This window comes from Oncorhynchus gorbuscha, linkage group LG20 (genome assembly GCF_021184085.1).
Source record: "Oncorhynchus gorbuscha isolate QuinsamMale2020 ecotype Even-year linkage group LG20, OgorEven_v1.0, whole genome shotgun sequence".
Lineage (NCBI taxonomy): Eukaryota > Metazoa > Chordata > Actinopteri > Salmoniformes > Salmonidae > Oncorhynchus > Oncorhynchus gorbuscha.
The window spans coordinates 19,169,976-19,188,509 of record NC_060192.1 but is presented as its reverse complement, the minus strand read 5'-3'; the positions used below and the strand labels follow the sequence as shown (position 1 = coordinate 19,188,509).

The 18,534-nt window shown below is 43.0% G+C and overlaps 1 pseudogene; it reads right to left on the bottom strand.

Moving 5' to 3' along the window:
* Positions 1-8,401: 8,401 nt before the first annotated feature.
* Positions 8,402-18,447, bottom strand: LOC124007308 (annotated as a pseudogene).
* Positions 18,448-18,534: the final 87 nt, after the last annotated feature.

Sequence of the window (18,534 nt, the reverse complement as noted above, 5' to 3'; positions counted from 1 at the left end):
TCGAGAGCGCACCTATTTACAAGGTACATAAGATCATGGACATGCGTTCTCGGGACGGGGTCACCAATACTTAGTGGATTGGGAGGGTTACGGTCCTGAGGAGAGGAGTTGGGTTCCGTCTCGGGACGTGCTGGACCGTTCACTCATTGATGATTTCCTCCGTTGCCGCCAGGATTCCTCCTCGAGTGCGCCAGGAGGCGCTCGGTGAGTGGGGGGTACTGTCATGTTTTGTCATTTATTATCTTGTCTTGTCCCTGTGCTTCCCATTCTATTCGTTTCCCTCTGCTGGTCTTATTAGGTTCTTTCCCTTTTTCTATCCCTCTCTCTCCCCCTCCCTCTCTCACTCTCTCGCTCTCTCTTCTCTCTATCGTTCCGTTCCTGCTCCCAGCTGTTCCTATTCCCCTAATCAATCATTTAGTCTTCCCACACCTGTTCCCGATCCTTTCCCCTGATTAGAGTCCCTATTTCTTCCTTTGTGTTCCGTTCCTGTCCTGTCGGTTCCTTGTCTAGAATTCACCGTGCTGTGTTTGTGTATCGCCCTGTCGTGTCGTGTTTTCCTCAGATGCTGCGTGGTGAGCAGGTGTCTGAGTCTGTCTGGTTCAAGTGCCTTCCCGAGGCAACCTGCTGTTCACCTGCTGTTCAAGATCGAGTCTCCAGTTTGTCCTCGTCATTTCGAGTGAAAGTTGTGTTTTTTGTTTGTATTTACTTTACTGGATTAAAGACTCTGTTTTCGCCAAGTCGCTTTTGGGTCCTCTTTCACCTGCATGACACAATGAACCATTAAGGTAATCACTCTACAAACTATCATCACTGTGCCCTTAAGGAAATCACTCTACAAACTATCATCACCGTGCCCTCAAGGAAATCACAAATATTATGGACACATTAGAAATAGTGGATATTTGGAGACTAAAAAAAACCCAGACCTAGTGAGACATACATGGAGGAGACTTAATCAAGCTAGTCATCTTGACTACTTTCTTGTCTCGTTCTCTCTTGCATCAAAAGTCAAACAAGTTTTAATAGGAGACAGAATGAGATCGGATCGTCATCTAATTGGCATTTACATAACTCTTATAGATTTTCCAGTTGGACGGAGATATTGGAAATTTAATCAAAGTTTACTGGAGGACAACTTATTTTTTACTAAGACAAAATCATTTATAACTGACTTTTTCAAGTATAAGATTGGTTCAGCAAATCCCCTTATTGTTTGGGATACCTTTAAATGTACCTTCAGGGGTCATTCAATTCAATATTCATCAATCATAAAAAAAGCAGTTTCTGGCTAAAGAAATAAGACTAACAAGGGAAATCCATGAACTAACAGTACAGGTAGATAGCAATAAAAACTACAGAGATAGGGTCTCGAATGTTTGAGGGACAGCTATTGGGGAACTGTGGGGGGATCTTGGAGGGTTGGGCTTCACAAGAATGTGATCATGAAAAAGGAAACTATGACATATATTTTATATCACTATCATGCACACGCACCCTCGCACATAAGGATGGCTCTGTTGCGGAAAGACTGATACATGTTTGATAGTGTCTTGATGCTGTATTGTTTGTCCTTCATGTTCTAATATTTTAATGTTACCCCTTCCTTGTGTTTTTTTGTAATAAATAATAATAATAAATAAATAAACCCGGTGACTGATCTGGTAACTTCCTGTCTTATCTGCTTTAAGCTATGGTGATCCTCTGCCTCTAGAAAATGATTACAGTGCAGCATTAGAGACCACTATTTCTCTAAGAGTTGTGTTCATTACATAGTTTTTATTATGTGAGTCATGAGTCAAGAGATGACTGGAAACATTACATATAGCCTGCAGTCTGGGGATGGCACATGTTGAATGAAAGTGTCCTACCAAATAAGGATTGGAACAGTCCCCCATCTGAACTGTTCAGATTGGTCATCATCAGGGATACCTTCTAGGGGTTGGTGGCTATCAATGATCCCGGTCAACACGTCCACCAGCTCATCTGTCTCCAGTCTTACTGGGGTCCTGCACCAGTCTTGAAAGGCTCCCTACGAGCAACAGCGTTTGTCTTCTTTAAGTTGATTTTTGTTTTTCCACAGGACCTTAGAAAGACTAGACAATATAGAAATTATATCCGAGATTATGCATGATATCGTTTGTGTTACAGTTTTGTCACACAAATACATTTAGGCCCCACTGTGTTGTGCGAGACAATAAAAGTGCCATTTCAAACTGACCTTTTGTTTCCTTTTAATTCATTACAAATGATAGTCCGGGCATCCTTTTTTTGTTTTCTGTTGATGAGTCATGCTGTTCTAGATAATTGGTTGGTTTGACACAATTTACATCAAGATGGTTTTTTCAAAGTCACTGAAATTCTTTGAACGTTTCGTTTTGACCTCCGTCCATTGTTTGGTTTAGGTGACTTGTTCCAATTCCACACAATGTTTATGTATTAGTGTCCCATCGCTGTTCTTTTAAGAATCCTCAGGTCAGCACCAAGTACTTAACTGGTTAGTCCTTACTTCATTTAAGTAGAATTAGCCTCTTAAATTCAACTCTGTCTGGGAAACCCCCGGGAGACGTATCTGTCACACAGGCAGGCAAATACAAGCTATGTAGTGCAATGCTGTTTGCAATCCATCATGGATGCATGTATGAATAATATTGAATGTAAATAGGTGTAATAATATGTGACCTTTGGACAAGACAAAAGCAGAGGATGGAGGAATTATGATATGTACAGTGCCTTCAGAAAATATTCACATCCCCCTACAGTCAATTAAAAATCAATTCAACAAAAAAAATTCTCACCTATCTACACACAATGTCCCATAATGACAAAGTGACATTTTAGCAAATTTATTGAAAATTTAATACAGAAATATCTCATTACATAAGTCAACACATGTTAGAATCACATTTGGCAGCTATTACAACTGTGAGTCTTTCTGGGTAAGTCTCTACGAACTTGGCACATCTGGATTATAAAATATTTGCACATTATTCTTAAACAAATTATTCAAGCTCTAGCTGGTTGTTGATCATTGCGAGACAGTCATTTTCAAGTCTTGCCTTAGATTTTTAAGCCGATTTAGGATTTAAGTCCTAACTGTAACTTGGCCACTCAGGAACATTCAATGTCGTCTTGCTATGCAACTCCAGTGTATATTTGGCCTTGTGTTTTAGGTTATTGTCCTAATGAAAGGTGAATTTGTCTCCCAGTGTCTGTTGGAAAGCAGATTGAACCAGGTTTCCCTCTAGGATTTTTTATTTTTATCCTAAAAAACTCCATAGTCCTTGCCGATGCCAAGCATTGTCATGTTTTGTCTTATTTTGTCTTGTCATTTTGCTTTTCCCTCTGTTCGTTTTCCCCCTGCTGGTCTTTTTAGGTTCGTTCCCCTCTTTCTCTCTTCCTCCCTCTCTCTCTTCTCTCTATCGCTCCGTTCCTGCTCCCAGCTGTTCCTATTCCCCTAATCAATCATTTAGTCTTCCCACACCTGTTCCCTATCTTTCCCCCTGATTAGAGTCCCTATTTCTCCCCTTGTTTTCCGTTTCTGCCCTGTCGGATCCTTGTCTATTGTTCACCGTGCTGTGTCTGTGTATCGCCCTGTCGTGTCGTGTTTCCCTCAGATGCTGCGTGGTGAGCAGGTGTCTGAGTCTGCTACGTTCAAGTGCCTTCCCGAGGCAACCTGCAGTTCAAGATCGAGTCTCCAGTCTGTTCTCGTCATTACGAGTGGAAATTGTGCTTTATGATTGTATTTTTACTTTACTGGATTAAAGACTCTGTTTTCGCCAAGTCGCTTTTGGGTCCTCATTCACCTGCATAACAGAAGGATCCGACCAAGAATGGACCCAGCGACTATGGATTCTCTCTACTCTACTCTCGAGTTCCAGGGAGCGATGCTCGGCAGACACGAGCAGGAATTGTCTGCTGCTCGGCATGCCGTTGAGACCCTGGCCGCTCAGGTCTCCGACCTCTCAGGACAGTATCAGAGTCTTCGTCTCGTGTCACCAGCTACTTCCGGTTCTTCCGAGCCTCCGGAACCTAGGGTTAATAACCCACCATGTTATTCTGGGCAGCCCACTGAGTGCCGCTCCTTTCTCACCCAGTGTGATATAGTGTTCTCTCTCCAACCCAACACATACTCAAGAGAGAGAGCTCGGATTGCCTACGTCATATCACTCCTTACTGGTCGGGCTCGGCAGTGGGGCACAGCTATCTGGGAGGCAAGCGCTGAGTGTACTAACAATTATCTGAACTTTAAAGAGGAGATGATAAGGGTTTTTGATCGCTCAGTTTTTGGGAAAGAAGCTTCCTGGTCCCTGTCTTCCCTATGTCAAGGTAATCGATCCATAACGGATTACTCTATAGAGTTTCGCACTCTTGCTGCCTCCAGTAACTGGAACGAGCAGGCGTTGCTCGCTCGTTTTCTGGAGGGACTCCACGCTAAGGTTAAGGATGAGATTCTCTCTCGGGAGGTTCCATCCAGCGTGGATTCTTTGATTGAACTCGCTATTCGCATTGAACGACGGGTAGATCTTCGTCACCGAGCTCATAGAAGAGAGCTCGCGTTAACTGTGTCTCCCCTCTCTCCGACACTACCGTCTTTCCCCACTGACTCAGGTGTTGAGCCCATGCAGCTGGGGGTATTCACATCTTGACTAAGGAGAGGGAACGGAGAATCACCAACCGCCTCTGTCTCTATTGCGGTTCCGCTGGTCATTTTGTCATTTCATGTCCAGTTAAAGGCCAGAGCTCATCAGTAAGCGGAGGGCGACTGATAAGCGCTACTAGACGGTCCTCTCCGTCAAGTACATGTACTACCTTACCGGTCCATCTACGCTGGACCGGATCGGCAGCTTCCTGCAGTGCATTAATAGACTCTGGGGCAGAGGGCTGTTTTATGGACGAAGCCTGGGCGCGGGAACATGACATTCCTCTCAGACAGTTAGGGAGCCCACGGTCATGTTTGCCTTGGATGGTAGTCCTCTCCCCAGTATATTATATGAAACACTACCTTTAACCCTCACTGTATCTGGTAACCATAGTGAGACCATTTCTTTTTTGATTTTTTGTTCACCTTTTACACCTGTTGTTTTGGGTCATCCCTGGCTAGTGTGTCATAATCCTTCTTTTGATTGGTCTAGTAATTCTATCCTTTCCTGGAACGTTTCTTGTCATGTGACGTGTTTAATGTCTGCTATTTCTCCTGTTTGTTCTGTCCCCTCTTCTCAGGAGGAACCTGGTGATTTGACAGGAGTGCCGGAGGAATATCATGGTCTGCGCACGGTCTTCAGTCGGTCCAGAACCAACTCCCTTCCTCCTCACCGGTCGTATGATTGTTGTTCTGATCTCTTCAAGAAGCGTTTTGCATCCGCTTCTATCCTTGTTGCACCTGACGTCACTAAACAGTTTATTGTTGAGGTTGACGCGTCGGGGGTGGGCGTGGGAGCCATTCTGTCCCAGCGCTCCGATACTGACGATGGGGTCCACCCTTGTGCGTTTTTTCTCATCGCCTGTCACCGTCGGAACGTAACTATGATGTGGCTAACCGCGAACTGCTCGCCATCCGTTTAGCCCTAGGCAAATGGCGACAGTGGTTGGAGGGGGCGACCGTTCCTTTTGTCGTTTGGACTGACCAAAAGAACCTTGAGTACATCCGTTATGCCAAACGACTGAATGCGCGTCATGCTCGTTGGGCGTTTTTCGCTCGTTTCGAGTTCGTTATTTCTTATTGCCCGGGTACTAAGAACACCAAGCCTCATGCTTTATCCCGTCTCTTTAGTTCTTCTGTGGCTTCTACCGATCCCGAGGGGATCCTTCCTGTTGGGCGTGTTGTCGGGTTGACTGTCTGGGGAATTGAGAGACAGGTTAAGCAAGCACTCACGCACACTGCGTCGCCACGCGCTTGTCCTAGTAACCTTCTTTTCGTTCCTGTTTCTACTCGTCTGGCTGTTCTTCAGTGGGCTCACTCTGCCAAGTTAGCTGGCCATCCCGGCGTTCGGGGTACGCTTGCTTCTATTCGCCAGCGGTTTTGGTGGCCTACTCAGGAGCGTGACACACGCCGTTTCGTGGCTGCGTGTTCAGACTGCGCGCAGAAGAAGTCTGGTAATTTTTTTCTGCTTCTGCTCCTGGTCTTGCTGGGTCTCAGTCTGTTCCCTGCCATCGCATCTCTCCTGTTCTTGTTCCTGCCCTTGCTGTGTCTCAGTCTGTCCCTAGTTGTTACTCTCCTGGCCTGTTTGGTCCTGTTTGCTCTAAAGCTTTCAGTTCTCTACCCGTGTCTCATTTTTTTTTTTTTTTTTTTTAGAGTAGTACCCTAGTTTCCCTTTTTATCGTTTTTCGTTACGGTCCTGAGGAGAGGAGTTGGGTTCTTTCTCGGGACGTGCTGGACCGTTTGATCTATGATTTCCTCCGTTGCCGCCAGTGTTCCTCCTCGAGAGCGCCAGGAGGCGCTCGGTGAGTGGGGGGGTACTGTCATGTTTTGTCTTATTTTGTCTTGTCATTTTGCTTTTCCCTCTGTTCGTTTTCCCCCTGCTGGTCTTTTTAGGTTCGTTCCCCTCTTTCTCTCTTCCTCCCTCTCTCTCTTCTCTCTATCGCTCCGTTCCTGCTCCCAGCTGTTCCTATTCCCCTAATCAATCATTTAGTCTTCCCACACCTGTTCCCTATCTTTCCCCCTGATTAGAGTCCCTATTTCTCCCCTTGTTTTCCGTTTCTGCCCTGTCGGATCCTTGTCTATTGTTCACCGTGCTGTGTCTGTGTATCGCCCTGTCGTGTCGTGTTTCCCTCAGATGCTGCGTGGTGAGCAGGTGTCTGAGTCTGCTACGTTCAAGTGCCTTCCCGAGGCAACCTGCAGTTCAAGATCGAGTCTCCAGTCTGTTCTCGTCATTACGAGTGGAAATTGTGCTTTATGATTGTATTTTTACTTTACTGGATTAAAGACTCTGTTTTCGCCAAGTCGCTTTTGGGTCCTCATTCACCTGCATAACAAGCATACGCATAATATGATGCAGCCACCACCATGCTTGAAAATATGAAAAGTGGAATTCAGTAATGTGTTGTGTTGGATTTACCACAAACATAACACTTTGTATTTAGGGTACAACGTTAATTTCTTTGCAACATTTTTAGCAGTTTTACTTTAGTGCCTTATTGCAAACAGGATGCATGTTTTGGAATATTTTTTACTCTGTACATGCTTACTTCTTTTGACTCTGTCATTCAGGTTAGTATTGTGGAGTAAAAACAATGTTGTTGATCCATCCTCAGTCTTTTCCTATTACGGCCATTAAACTCTGTAATTCCTCAATAACTCAATTTCCTTCCTCTCCGGCAACTGAGTGAAGAAGGACCATGTATCTTTGTAGTGACTGGGTGTATTGATACACCATCCAAAGTGTAATGAATAACTTCACCGTGCCCAAAGGGATATTCAATATTTGCTTTTTATTTTTGACCCATCTACCAATAGTTGACCTTCTTTGAGAGGTATTAGAAAACCTCCTTGGCCTTTGTGGTCAAATCGGTGTTTACAATTCACTTCTTGACTGAGGGACCTTACATATCATTGTCTGTGTGGCTTAGAGAGATGAACACTATTATTGCACACAAAGTGAGTCCATGCAATTTATTATGTGTCTTGTTAAGCACATTTGTACTTATTTAGTGTGCCATAACAAAGGGGTTGAATACTTACTGACTCATGACATTTCAGCTTTTAATTTTGTATAAAAAAATAAAATGGAAAACATGATTCCACTTTGACATTATGGGGTATTGTGTGTATGCCAGTGAAATACGAATGTTATCAATTTGATGCAGGCTGTAACACAACAAAATGTGGGAAAACTCAAGCGGTGTGAATACTTTCTGAAGGCACCGTAAATGCCTTTTTCCCATCTGCTGAGACAGATTATCCCTCCTTTGTTCCCGTCCTTCTTCCCCGTAAAAGGGGAGACACATGCAACTTTGTGTGTGTGTGTGTGTGTGTGGTCAGCTGTGATACATGTATTTCAATAGGTTTGCCCTGAATAAATAAGGAAGCTGTTGTTTCAGCTTCATTACTGATGAGTAACTGCGGACAGTGAGGCATATTGATGGAGTGGAGTTATGTAAATCAATGGTTTTCAGGTGGTGGCTACCAATACCTTTTGTGGTCAATGAGTCCAAATACAGCCATTACTTGGGTTTAGCACATTGACATGTTCTTAAAAGCATCCACCACAATCAAAAAATGAATGTCACACGCACACACACACGCACAAACACACACACACGCACGCACGCACGCACGCACGCACGCACGCACGCACGCACACACACACACACACACACACACACACACACACACACACACACACACACACACACACACACACACACAGCAATATACCATAAGTCATGGCAAATGGTATATTTATGGGCATGAATAAACAACGCAGGAAAGACATACCACTTTTTCAGAAGTCCACATCTTATAAAGACTATCCAGCCATCTTCTTAATTTAGCAAATTAGGTTGGATAAATTCAAACACTGCATGAAAATATGACTTTCTTGTCATCCTTGTACAAAACAAAACATGCTGACTTGCACTAATGCAATATTAGATACACGCACGCACACACACACACACACACACACACACACACACACACACACACACACACACACACACACACACACACACACACACACACACACACACACACACACACACACACACACACACTCAATCTAAAAGCAAAAAGGCTACATCTTAAATAGTTTGGTTGCCAAGTCCATGGATGTCATAAGGTGAATGCACCAATTTGTAAGTCGCTCTGGATAAGAGCGTCTGCTAAATGACTTAAATGTAAATGTATAATATCACAACAACAAAAAACAACCAAAAGCCATAGCAGAAGTGAAATACATGAAATACATGAAGGCATACAGTAGGTAAAAAGCCTTTGATATTGGGTATAGTTCATGTTTTGTACATGACAGTGAACATTCCAGACTTTACCCAGCAAAGGTTTCCTCAGTGACTTTTACCCTCCCAAAGACATTACGTTTGACTCACAAAGGTACACACATAAGAAATCTTGCATGGAGGCATACAAACACACACACAGACATATTGTCATGCCCTGACCTTAGAGATCTTTTAATTCTCTATTTGGTTAGGTCAGGGTGTGACTAGGGTGGGCAATCTATGTTGTCTATTTCTTTGTTGGCCGGGTATGGTTCCCAATCAGAGGCAGCTGTCTATCGTTGTCTCTGATTGGGGATCATACTTAGGCAGACTTTTTTCCACCTTAGTTTGTGGGATCTTGTTTTTGTACTGTTGCTTTCCAGCCCTACAGAATTGTGCATTTAGTTTAGTATTTGTTGTTTTTTCAGTGTCATCAATAAAATAAATAGGTACGCCTACCACGCTGCACCTTGGTTTACTCCTTCCAACGACGAGCGTAACACATATGCACACACACAATCACCCATATACATACACATATATGTCACAGTATCAATGGTAACCCCAAGCCTGAGGTACTGTAGTTGACTTCACACAGACGTTTTTCAGTTACTCAGTGAGGCATGAAATCAGCACCATAAACTAACTGTGTCTATCTGCTTGATTAATGCTTAGATTGCAGCAGAGAAGGAAAACAATGTGGAATATACAATATACAGATCTATGATGAAACAGCTTGCCTTAAACTAATCAAAACTATCTTTTGAAACGTATTTGGATAGGATAAATATTTAACCTTGTAGCAAAATCCCTGATCTTCAAGACAAAAATCATGTTTTTGTTTAACACATACAGCACAATTCAAATACAGCAAAATCTATTCACATTTGGAGTCCAGTCCACCTGTTTCTCAAAAATATGTAGTTTAAACAAATGATAGTTTCCGGCAGAAAAATACAAACATAAACATAATTGAAAGGAAATCAAGATAAAGCCTATACGGAGGTCTAATGCAGCCTTTGACAGTAGGCCTTGATCAGGGAAAACTCAGATCACATCAGGAAGAACTCCTGGCCCTGTGTTCAGTAGAAGGAGCTCCAGCTGAGGGTCCCTATAGAGATGAGGGTTTGACAGGTGCTGGACGACAGCCATACTGTCTCCACCAGGCTGAAGTGCAGAAGGCCCAGGGCGAAGCCGCACGCCATGTCGGTCAGGTGGTGTCTACCCAACAGCACCCGGGACATGCCCACCAGGAAGGCCCAGAGCACCAGCAGGATGCGAAGAGGGACGGCCAGGACCAGGTGGGGAAGCAAGAACTTGGACACCATGGCGGCACGGCTGGCGTGGGCCGCTGGGAAGGAGTACACATCCATGACACAGTAGTCCAGGAATCCCGGACTCATCTCCCAGGGTCCTTTGCGTTTGATCAGCTTCTGGACTCCGGCCACTGTCATGATGTCAAGCAGGAGGGCTGAGGAGAGAAGATGTTGCATGAAACAGCCAAACTAAATAAATTAAGGTCAGTAAACCACAACACACAATATCTCCAGTCACAAACCCATGGAGACCAATTGGCTTATAGTTCATGTAATTGTTTCTATATCTGTTAAAGGGCAAAGCATCAGTAATGAAGCAATGAGGCAGGCCAGGCGGTACCCTAGCAATGACACAGTGGCTGGTAGCCCTTTCCTACAGTCAAATGACCTTGTGGCCTCATGGTGGAATGTTATTAATATTTTTCATAACTTCATAATTAATCAACTTTTTTTTTTTTTATCTGCAGAAAATCTGGTGTTTCTATGTCAAACAGTTTTGTTATATTTCAGTCTTCTGTGATGTACACTACCGGTCAAAAGTACTCATTCAAGAGTTTCTTTATTTTTACTATTTTCTAGTGAAGATGTCAAAACTATGAAATAACATATATGGAATAATGTAGTTGAGATTCTTCAAATAGCCACCCTTTGCCTTGATGACGGCTTTGCACACTCTTGGCATTCTCTACCAGCTTCATGGGGTAGCCAATTGGAATGCATTTCAATTAACAGGTGTGGCTTCTTAAAAGTTATTTGTGGAATTAATTTTTTGAGCCAATCGGTTTGAGCCAATCGGCTGTGTTGTGACAAGTTAGGGGCGTATACAGAAGATAATATAGACTTGGTCTTTTACCAAATATGGCTAAGGCAAGAACCGCTCAAATAAGCAAAAAGAAACGACAGTACATAATTACTTTAAGACATGAAGATCAGTCAATATGGAACATTTCAAGAATTTTGAAAGTTTGTTCAAGTGCGGTCGCAAAAACCATTAAGCGTTTTGATGAAACTGGCTCTCATGAGGACAGCCTCAGGAAAGGAAGCCCCAGAGTTACTTCTGCTGCAGAGGATAAGTTCATTAGAGTTACCAGCCTCAGAAATAGCAGCCCAAATAAATGCTTCACAAAGTTCAAGTAACAGACACATCTCAACATCAACTGTTCAGAAGAGACTGCGTGAATCAGGCCTTCATGGTAGAATTGCAAAGAACTGCAAAGAAACCACTACTAAAGGACACCAATAATAAGAAGATAATTGCTTGGGCCAAGAAACACGAGCAATGGACATTAGACTGGTGGAAATTTGTTCTTTGGTCTGGAGTCCAAATTTGAGTTTTTTGGTTCCAACCGCCGTGTCTTTGTGAGAAGCAGTGTGGGTGAACGAATGATCTCCGCATATGTATTTCTCACCGTAAAGCGCAAAGGAAGAGGTGTGATGGTGTGGGGGTGCTTTGCTGGTGACACTGTCTGTGATTTATTTAGAATTCAAGGCACACGTAACCAGCATGGCTACCACAGCATTCTGCAGTAATATGCCATCCCATCTGTTTTGTGCTTAGTGGGACTATCATTTGTTTTTCAACAGGACAATGACCAAACACACCTCCAGGCTATTTGACCAAGAAGGAGAGAGATGGAGTGCTGCATCAGATGATCTGGCCTCCACAATCCTCCGACCTCAACCAAATTGAGATGGTTTGGGATGAGTCGGACCGTAGAGTGAAGGAAAAGTAGCCAACAAGTGCTTAGCATACGTGGGAACTCCTTCAAGACTGTTTGAAAAGCACTCCAAGTGAAGCTGGTTGAGAGAATGCCAAGAGTGTGCAATGCTGTCATCAAGGCAAAGGGTGGATATTTGAAAAATCTCAAATATAAAATATATTTTGATTTTTTTGTCCATATGTGCTATTTAATAGTTTTGATGTCTTCACTATTATTCTACAATGTAGAAAATGTTCTAAATAAAGAAAAATCATTGAATGAATAGTTTTTCTAAAAGGTTTGACCGGTAGTGTATATAAACTCAAAATTGAATGCATTCCAACTCTATATCTGACATGTACAGGTGTCTTCTTCTTTGAAAGGCCATAACCATGTGTGTGAAGTGTATGTTTGTTTCAAAGTAGATTTGTTTCAGACTACCAAGAAACACTCTGTGTGACCCCTGATTTAGCCCACTTTAGTAAAAGGTTAAGAAGAGCCAAGAGTTTGTGGAAAAGGTGCGCATCGCTACATCCCCTCTCTCTTCCCTGTGTGTGATCAGAATGTATTAGCCTCTGTACTACGGCATCCCAATCGGCCACATTATCAGGCTAGCAGCCCAGTTACTCTCTAAATAGGTCTGGATGCTAGCACAAAACTGAGAGCACCTAGCTTATAGTTCAGCTTTGGCTTACTGTATGTGCACTTCGCTATCTGTGTAGTAATTTGATATGAGGCGACTGTCGCTGAGAGGTTTTGCAAGTGAAATACTGAGATGGAAACGTTTTCCACCTGAAACCTTTGTAATAAGAATGGAAAAGACTTGAATAATACAGATGTACAGTATAATAGACTTACTTATGATTGGGTGTGATAGATCGTTATTAATTATTTGGATATGACTAACCTAGAGTACTTGATCCCGTCCTAAAGTGTCTCCTTTTAGTAGCATCCAAACCTCTATGTGCGGCCCAAAATATCCCCACCATTCAGTTTGATTACCCAGCTTCCACCCCACCCTGTGGAACCTGTCAGGACTCAGGATTCAGACATTGATGACACCGTCTCCTTCCTGTACACCCACACACACACAACACCCTAGTTCTATTGTGAAGTAGACTTCTAGCAAATTAGAATTCACAGTGTTCAGAGACCATTAAGATTTGGGAGTTGGTGGAATGAAGGAGGTTGGAAGCATGGAATGAGAGAGGGAGAGATGTTGGAAATGAAGGAAGGAAAGATAGGAAGAAAGAAAGGAGTTAAGGATGAAAAAGGATGGAAGGATGAAAAAGGAAAGTTAGAGGAAATCGAAAGAAGGCAGAGAGAGGGGGTGGAATGGACAGCATGGAAGTGAGTATGAGGTACCTTTGGGTCAATCTGGGACAGTGGGGACACAGTGCTGAGCTGCCAATGAAAGTCAATGGTGCTCTGCCCCCTGATATAGCCCACCTCAGCACTACTGAAGGTGAGGGAGGAGGAGAGCCAAGCCACGGATTTCACCAGCCTAGAGTCAATGTTATCTATGATGCACTTCCAAGCTAAAAATATGTACACTACCGTTCAAAAGTTTGGGGTCACTTAGAAATGCCCTTGTTTTTGAAAGAAAAACAAGTGTTTTGTCCATTAAAATAACATAAAATTGATCAGAAATACAGTGTAGACATTGTTAATGTTGTAAATGACTATTGTAGCTAGAAATGGCTGATTTTTAATGGAATATCGACATAGGCGCACAGAGACCCATTATCAGCAACCATCCCTCCTGTGTTCCAATGGCACGTTGTGTTAGCTAATCCAAGTTTATCATTTTAAAAGGCTAATTGATCATTAGAAAACTCCTTTGCAATTATGTTAGCACAGCTGAAAACTGTTGTCCTGATTAAAGAAGCAATGCAACTGGCCTTCTTTAGACTAGTTGAGTATCTGAAGCATCAGCATTTGAGTTTGATTACAAGCTCAAAACGGCAAGAAACAAAGAACTTTCATCTCAAACTTGTGAGTCTATTCTTGTTCTGAGAAATGAAGGCTATTCCATGTGATAAATTGCCAAGAAACTGAAGACCTCGTACAACGCTGTGTACTACTCCCTTCACAGAACAATGCAAACTGGCTCTAACCAGAATAGAAAAGAGGAGTGGGAGACCCCGGTGCACACCTGAGCAAGAGGACAAGTACATTAGAGTGCCTAGTTTGAGAAACAGATGCCTTACAAGTCCTCAACTGGCAGCTTCATTAAATAGTACCCACAAAACACCAGTCTCAACGTCAAAAGTGAAGAGGCAACTCCAGGATGCTGGTCCTTCTAGGCAGAGTTGCAAAGAAAAAGCCATCTCAGACTGGGCAATAAGATGGGAAAAATAACACAGACACTGGACAGAGGAAGATTGGAAAAAAGTGTTATGGACAGACAAATCTAAGTTTGAGGTGTTCGGATCACAAAGAAGAACATTCGTGAGACGAGGAAAAAATGAAGATGCTGGAGGAGTGCTCGACGCCATCTGTCAAGCATGGTGGGGGTAATGTGGGGAGTTGAACAGTGTAAAAGGGATCTTGAAGAAGGAAGGCTATCACTCCCTGTGAGGTGAATTTATCAAACCTATCATGGTGAAAAAGGTGTTTTGTTGTTAGGAGCGCTCCTCAAACAATAGCATGCCATTTTTTCGCAGTAATAGCTACTGTAAATTGGACAGTGCAGTTAAATTAACAAGAATTTAAGCTTTCTGCCAATGTAAGACACTTATACAGTGGGGCAAAAAAGTATTTAGTCAGCCACCAATTGTGCAAGTTCTCCCACTTAAAAATATGAGAGAGAGGCCTGTAATTTTCATCAAAATGAAAAAAAAATCTGGAAAATCACATTGTAGGATTTTTAATGAATTTATTTGCAAATTATGGTGGAAAATAAGTATTTGGTCATTAACAAAAGTTTATCTCAATACTTTGTTATATAACCTTTGTTGGCAATGACAGAGGTCAAATGTTTTCTGTAAGTCTTCACAAGGTTTTCACACACTGTTGCTGGTATTTTGGCCCATTCCTCCATGCAGATCTCCTCTACAGCAGTGATGTTTTGGGGCTGTTGCTGGGCAACACGGACTTTCAACTCCCTTCAAAAAATTTCTATGGGGTTGAGATCTGGAGACTGGCTAGGCCACTCCAGGACCTTGAAATGTTTCTTACAAAGCCACTCCTTCGTTGCCCGGGTGGTGTGTTTGGGATCATTGTCATGCTGAAAGACCCGGCCACATTTAATCTTCAATGCCCTTGCTGATGGAAGGTTTTCACTCAAAATCTCACGATACATGGCCCCATTCATTCTTTCCTTTACACGGATCAGTCGTCCTGGTCCCTTTGCAGAAAAACAGCCCCAAAGCATGATGTTTCCACCCCCATGCTGCACAGTAGGTATGGTGTTCTTTGGATGCAAGTCAGCATTCTTTGTCCTCCAAACACGACGAGTTGAGTTTTTACCAAAAAGTTATATTTTGGTTTCATCTGACCATATGACATTCTCCCAATCTTCTTCTGGATCATCCAAATGCTCTCTAGCAAACTTCAGACGGGCCTGAACATGTACTGGCTTAAGCAGGGGGACACGTCTGGCACTGCAGGATTTGAGTCCCTGGCGGCGTAGTGTGTTACTGATGGTAGGCTTTTTTACTTTGGTCCCAGCTCTCTGCAGGTCATTCTCTAGGTCCCCCCGTGTGGTTCTGGGATTTTTGCTCACCGTTCTTGTGATCATTTTGACCCCACAGGGTGAGATCTTACGTGGAGCCCCAGATCGAGGGAGATTATCAGTGGTCTTGTATGTCTTCCATTTCCTAATAATTGCTCCCACCGTTGATTTATTCAAACCAAGCTGCTTACCTATTACAGATTCAGTCTTCCCAGCCTGGTGCAGGTCTACAATTTTGTTTCTGGTGTCCTTTGGTCTTGGCCATAGTGGAGATTGAAGTGTGACTGTTTGAGGTTGTGGACAGGTGTCTTTTATACTGATAACAAGTTCAAACAGGTGCTATTAATACAGGTAATGAGTGGAGGACAGAGGAGCTTCTTAAAGAAGAAGTTACAGGTCTGTGAGAGCCAGAAATCTTGCGTGTTTGTAGGTGACCAAATACTTATTTTCCACCATAATTTGCAAATAAATTCATTAAAAATCCTACAATGTGATTTTCTGTTTTTTTTTCCTCATTTTGTCTGTCATAGTTGAAGTGTACCTATGATGAAAATTACAGGCCTCTCATCTTTTTAAGTGGGAGAACTTGCACAATTGGTGGCTGACTAAATACTTTTTTGCCCCACTGTATGTACCGACATTTGTTGTTTCTCTAAAGTCTGTGATCTTGACAAAACGCGCTGCATGATTTACAACTGTCCCATTAACACACCAACACCAATCCATCATTTTCTGGAATTTTCCAAGCTGTTGAGAGGCACAGTCAATTTAGTGTATGTAAACTTCTGACTAACTGGAATTGTGATAGGGTGAATTATAAGTGAAATAATCTGTCTGTAAACAATTGTTGGAGAAATGACTTGTGACATGCACAAAGTAGATGTCCTAACTGACTTGCCAAAACTATAGTTTGTTAACAAGACATTTGTGGAGTGATCGAAAAACGAGTTTTAATGACTCCAACCTAAGTTTACTGTGTGTAAACTTCCCACTTCAACTGTAGGTTGATTCCATTAGCGCTAGTTATAGAAATCTGTTACATTCACATTACTATATCTAATGTAGGGAAAACACCTATTAAGGAAGTAAGGATAATCAAGTATATTTACTTAAATAAGGTACTTTGGAACATTATTATACTGTAGATGTTGTACCATCTGCCATAGTGGGGATAAGAAGTGCTATGCTTGACACTGATGATAATGACTTCACTGAGTCTTTTGATGTAGGCCCCTGGCTTGGTAAAATGTCTACTTATAGTTCTTTAGTCCAAAGTAAACTTGTGATATGTGGAGCCTAGCACCTGTTCTCCAGGCCTGCTTCTGTGCTGGGTGAAGGAGAGAGGGACCATGAAGGGATTTCCTAATTACCTGCTTCTGATCCTCTACCATGGGATGCTTTCAATTCTGGTGGACAATGACATATTTTAGTGAGAAGCATTAACAAGTTAACATTTCATGGCACAAATATTAGCCTATTGACATGGGTTATAGAGGCCTAATACAGGCCCTGGGATAAGGAAGTAGAGATGTGATCATATCAGTAGACTGCCTAGCCTATACCTATTAAAAATACATGCATTGATAGACACACTATAGCATAATAACAAAGCCATTAAATAAGAGCTGAATTATACATGTACAATTAAATAACTTGATTATTACACTTTGTTTTGGGTAGAGTGAGGAGTGCATTTACCAAGTAATAGATTGACCAAGACCTCTTGTTCCGCCAGCTTATTACTCCTTGTCAAACACACGATAGTGCCAATGGTCCACGTGATGCCGTGCCCCGTGAACGCAAGTAGGGTGACCATGGAACGAACCGTGCCCCAAGACGACGATGTATAGGCGCAGACCCCCAGGCGCTTGGACAGACAAATGTCAATGGCGAGGAGGGAGCTCATCGCTATCCCCTTGAAGGAAGGGTTCAGCTGGATTACAGTCCTCCTCTGGCAGTTTCGTGGGCTCTTTCCGATCCTTGTTGGCATTGTCAGTAGGTTCCTGCGGGTCGCACGGCAGGTTTACTTGGTGTTTGGGTTGACCAGGTCGCCTTGAGTTTCCCTGGCTCTCCGAGTTGCCGCCCCAAAGGGGCTGGTTCGGGGACATGAACTCGGGTCTGCTCAGGACGTTGTTCCGATCCCGCGTCCTGCACCTAGAACTCGGAATTGCGGGCATGTCGGGTTGGTCCCACTTCGCCTCCTTGATGAAAAAAAGTTACTGTACTAGGTTTCAGAAGGTCAATTTCTCGTTTTAACCACGAAGCCTAAATATCCAAAGCTAAGCCCTGTCGCCCTCTCCTTCCCCCAATGCGTCCCTACCAAATATATTTAGGCCGGTTGGAATACGCGCTGCCCATGCTGCTGTGTTAAGCCTACAACCGGATCCATGCAGGCACAAAGAGGCTTGACTGGCATCTGCCTGGACCAATCAAACGAGATACAATCTACAGTGAAACATTATCAGCTTTTAACATGTCATAAACTAAAATATACGACCATCAGCAACTAACATGGAATGGCATAATGTTTTGTTTTGATCCTGAACGGTAGAAACTAAATACACTGGTTTTACTTTGTCTGTTATGCTCAACGACAAAGACACGTTTTTGTTATCGTCTTACCAGGCCAATGTATAAGAATGGGCTATCGTTCAGATCCCTCTCGTTTGGAACACGATTGGAATTTGGAGAACGCGTCAATGAATTCTTAGTTAGACAGATTGACTTTAATAGTATCGGGGCTACAGTCTATCAAGGAACAAGCATCCATAGTCAGCTCGGCGAGTCATTCAGTATTTACAAAAGATGAGAGCTCTATTTTTCGATCGTCAGTCGTTTTCCGTGGACATGACGTAGCCTACGCACAATCCCAATTCCACCGCGCTCTTCTACGGACGCGCTCTTC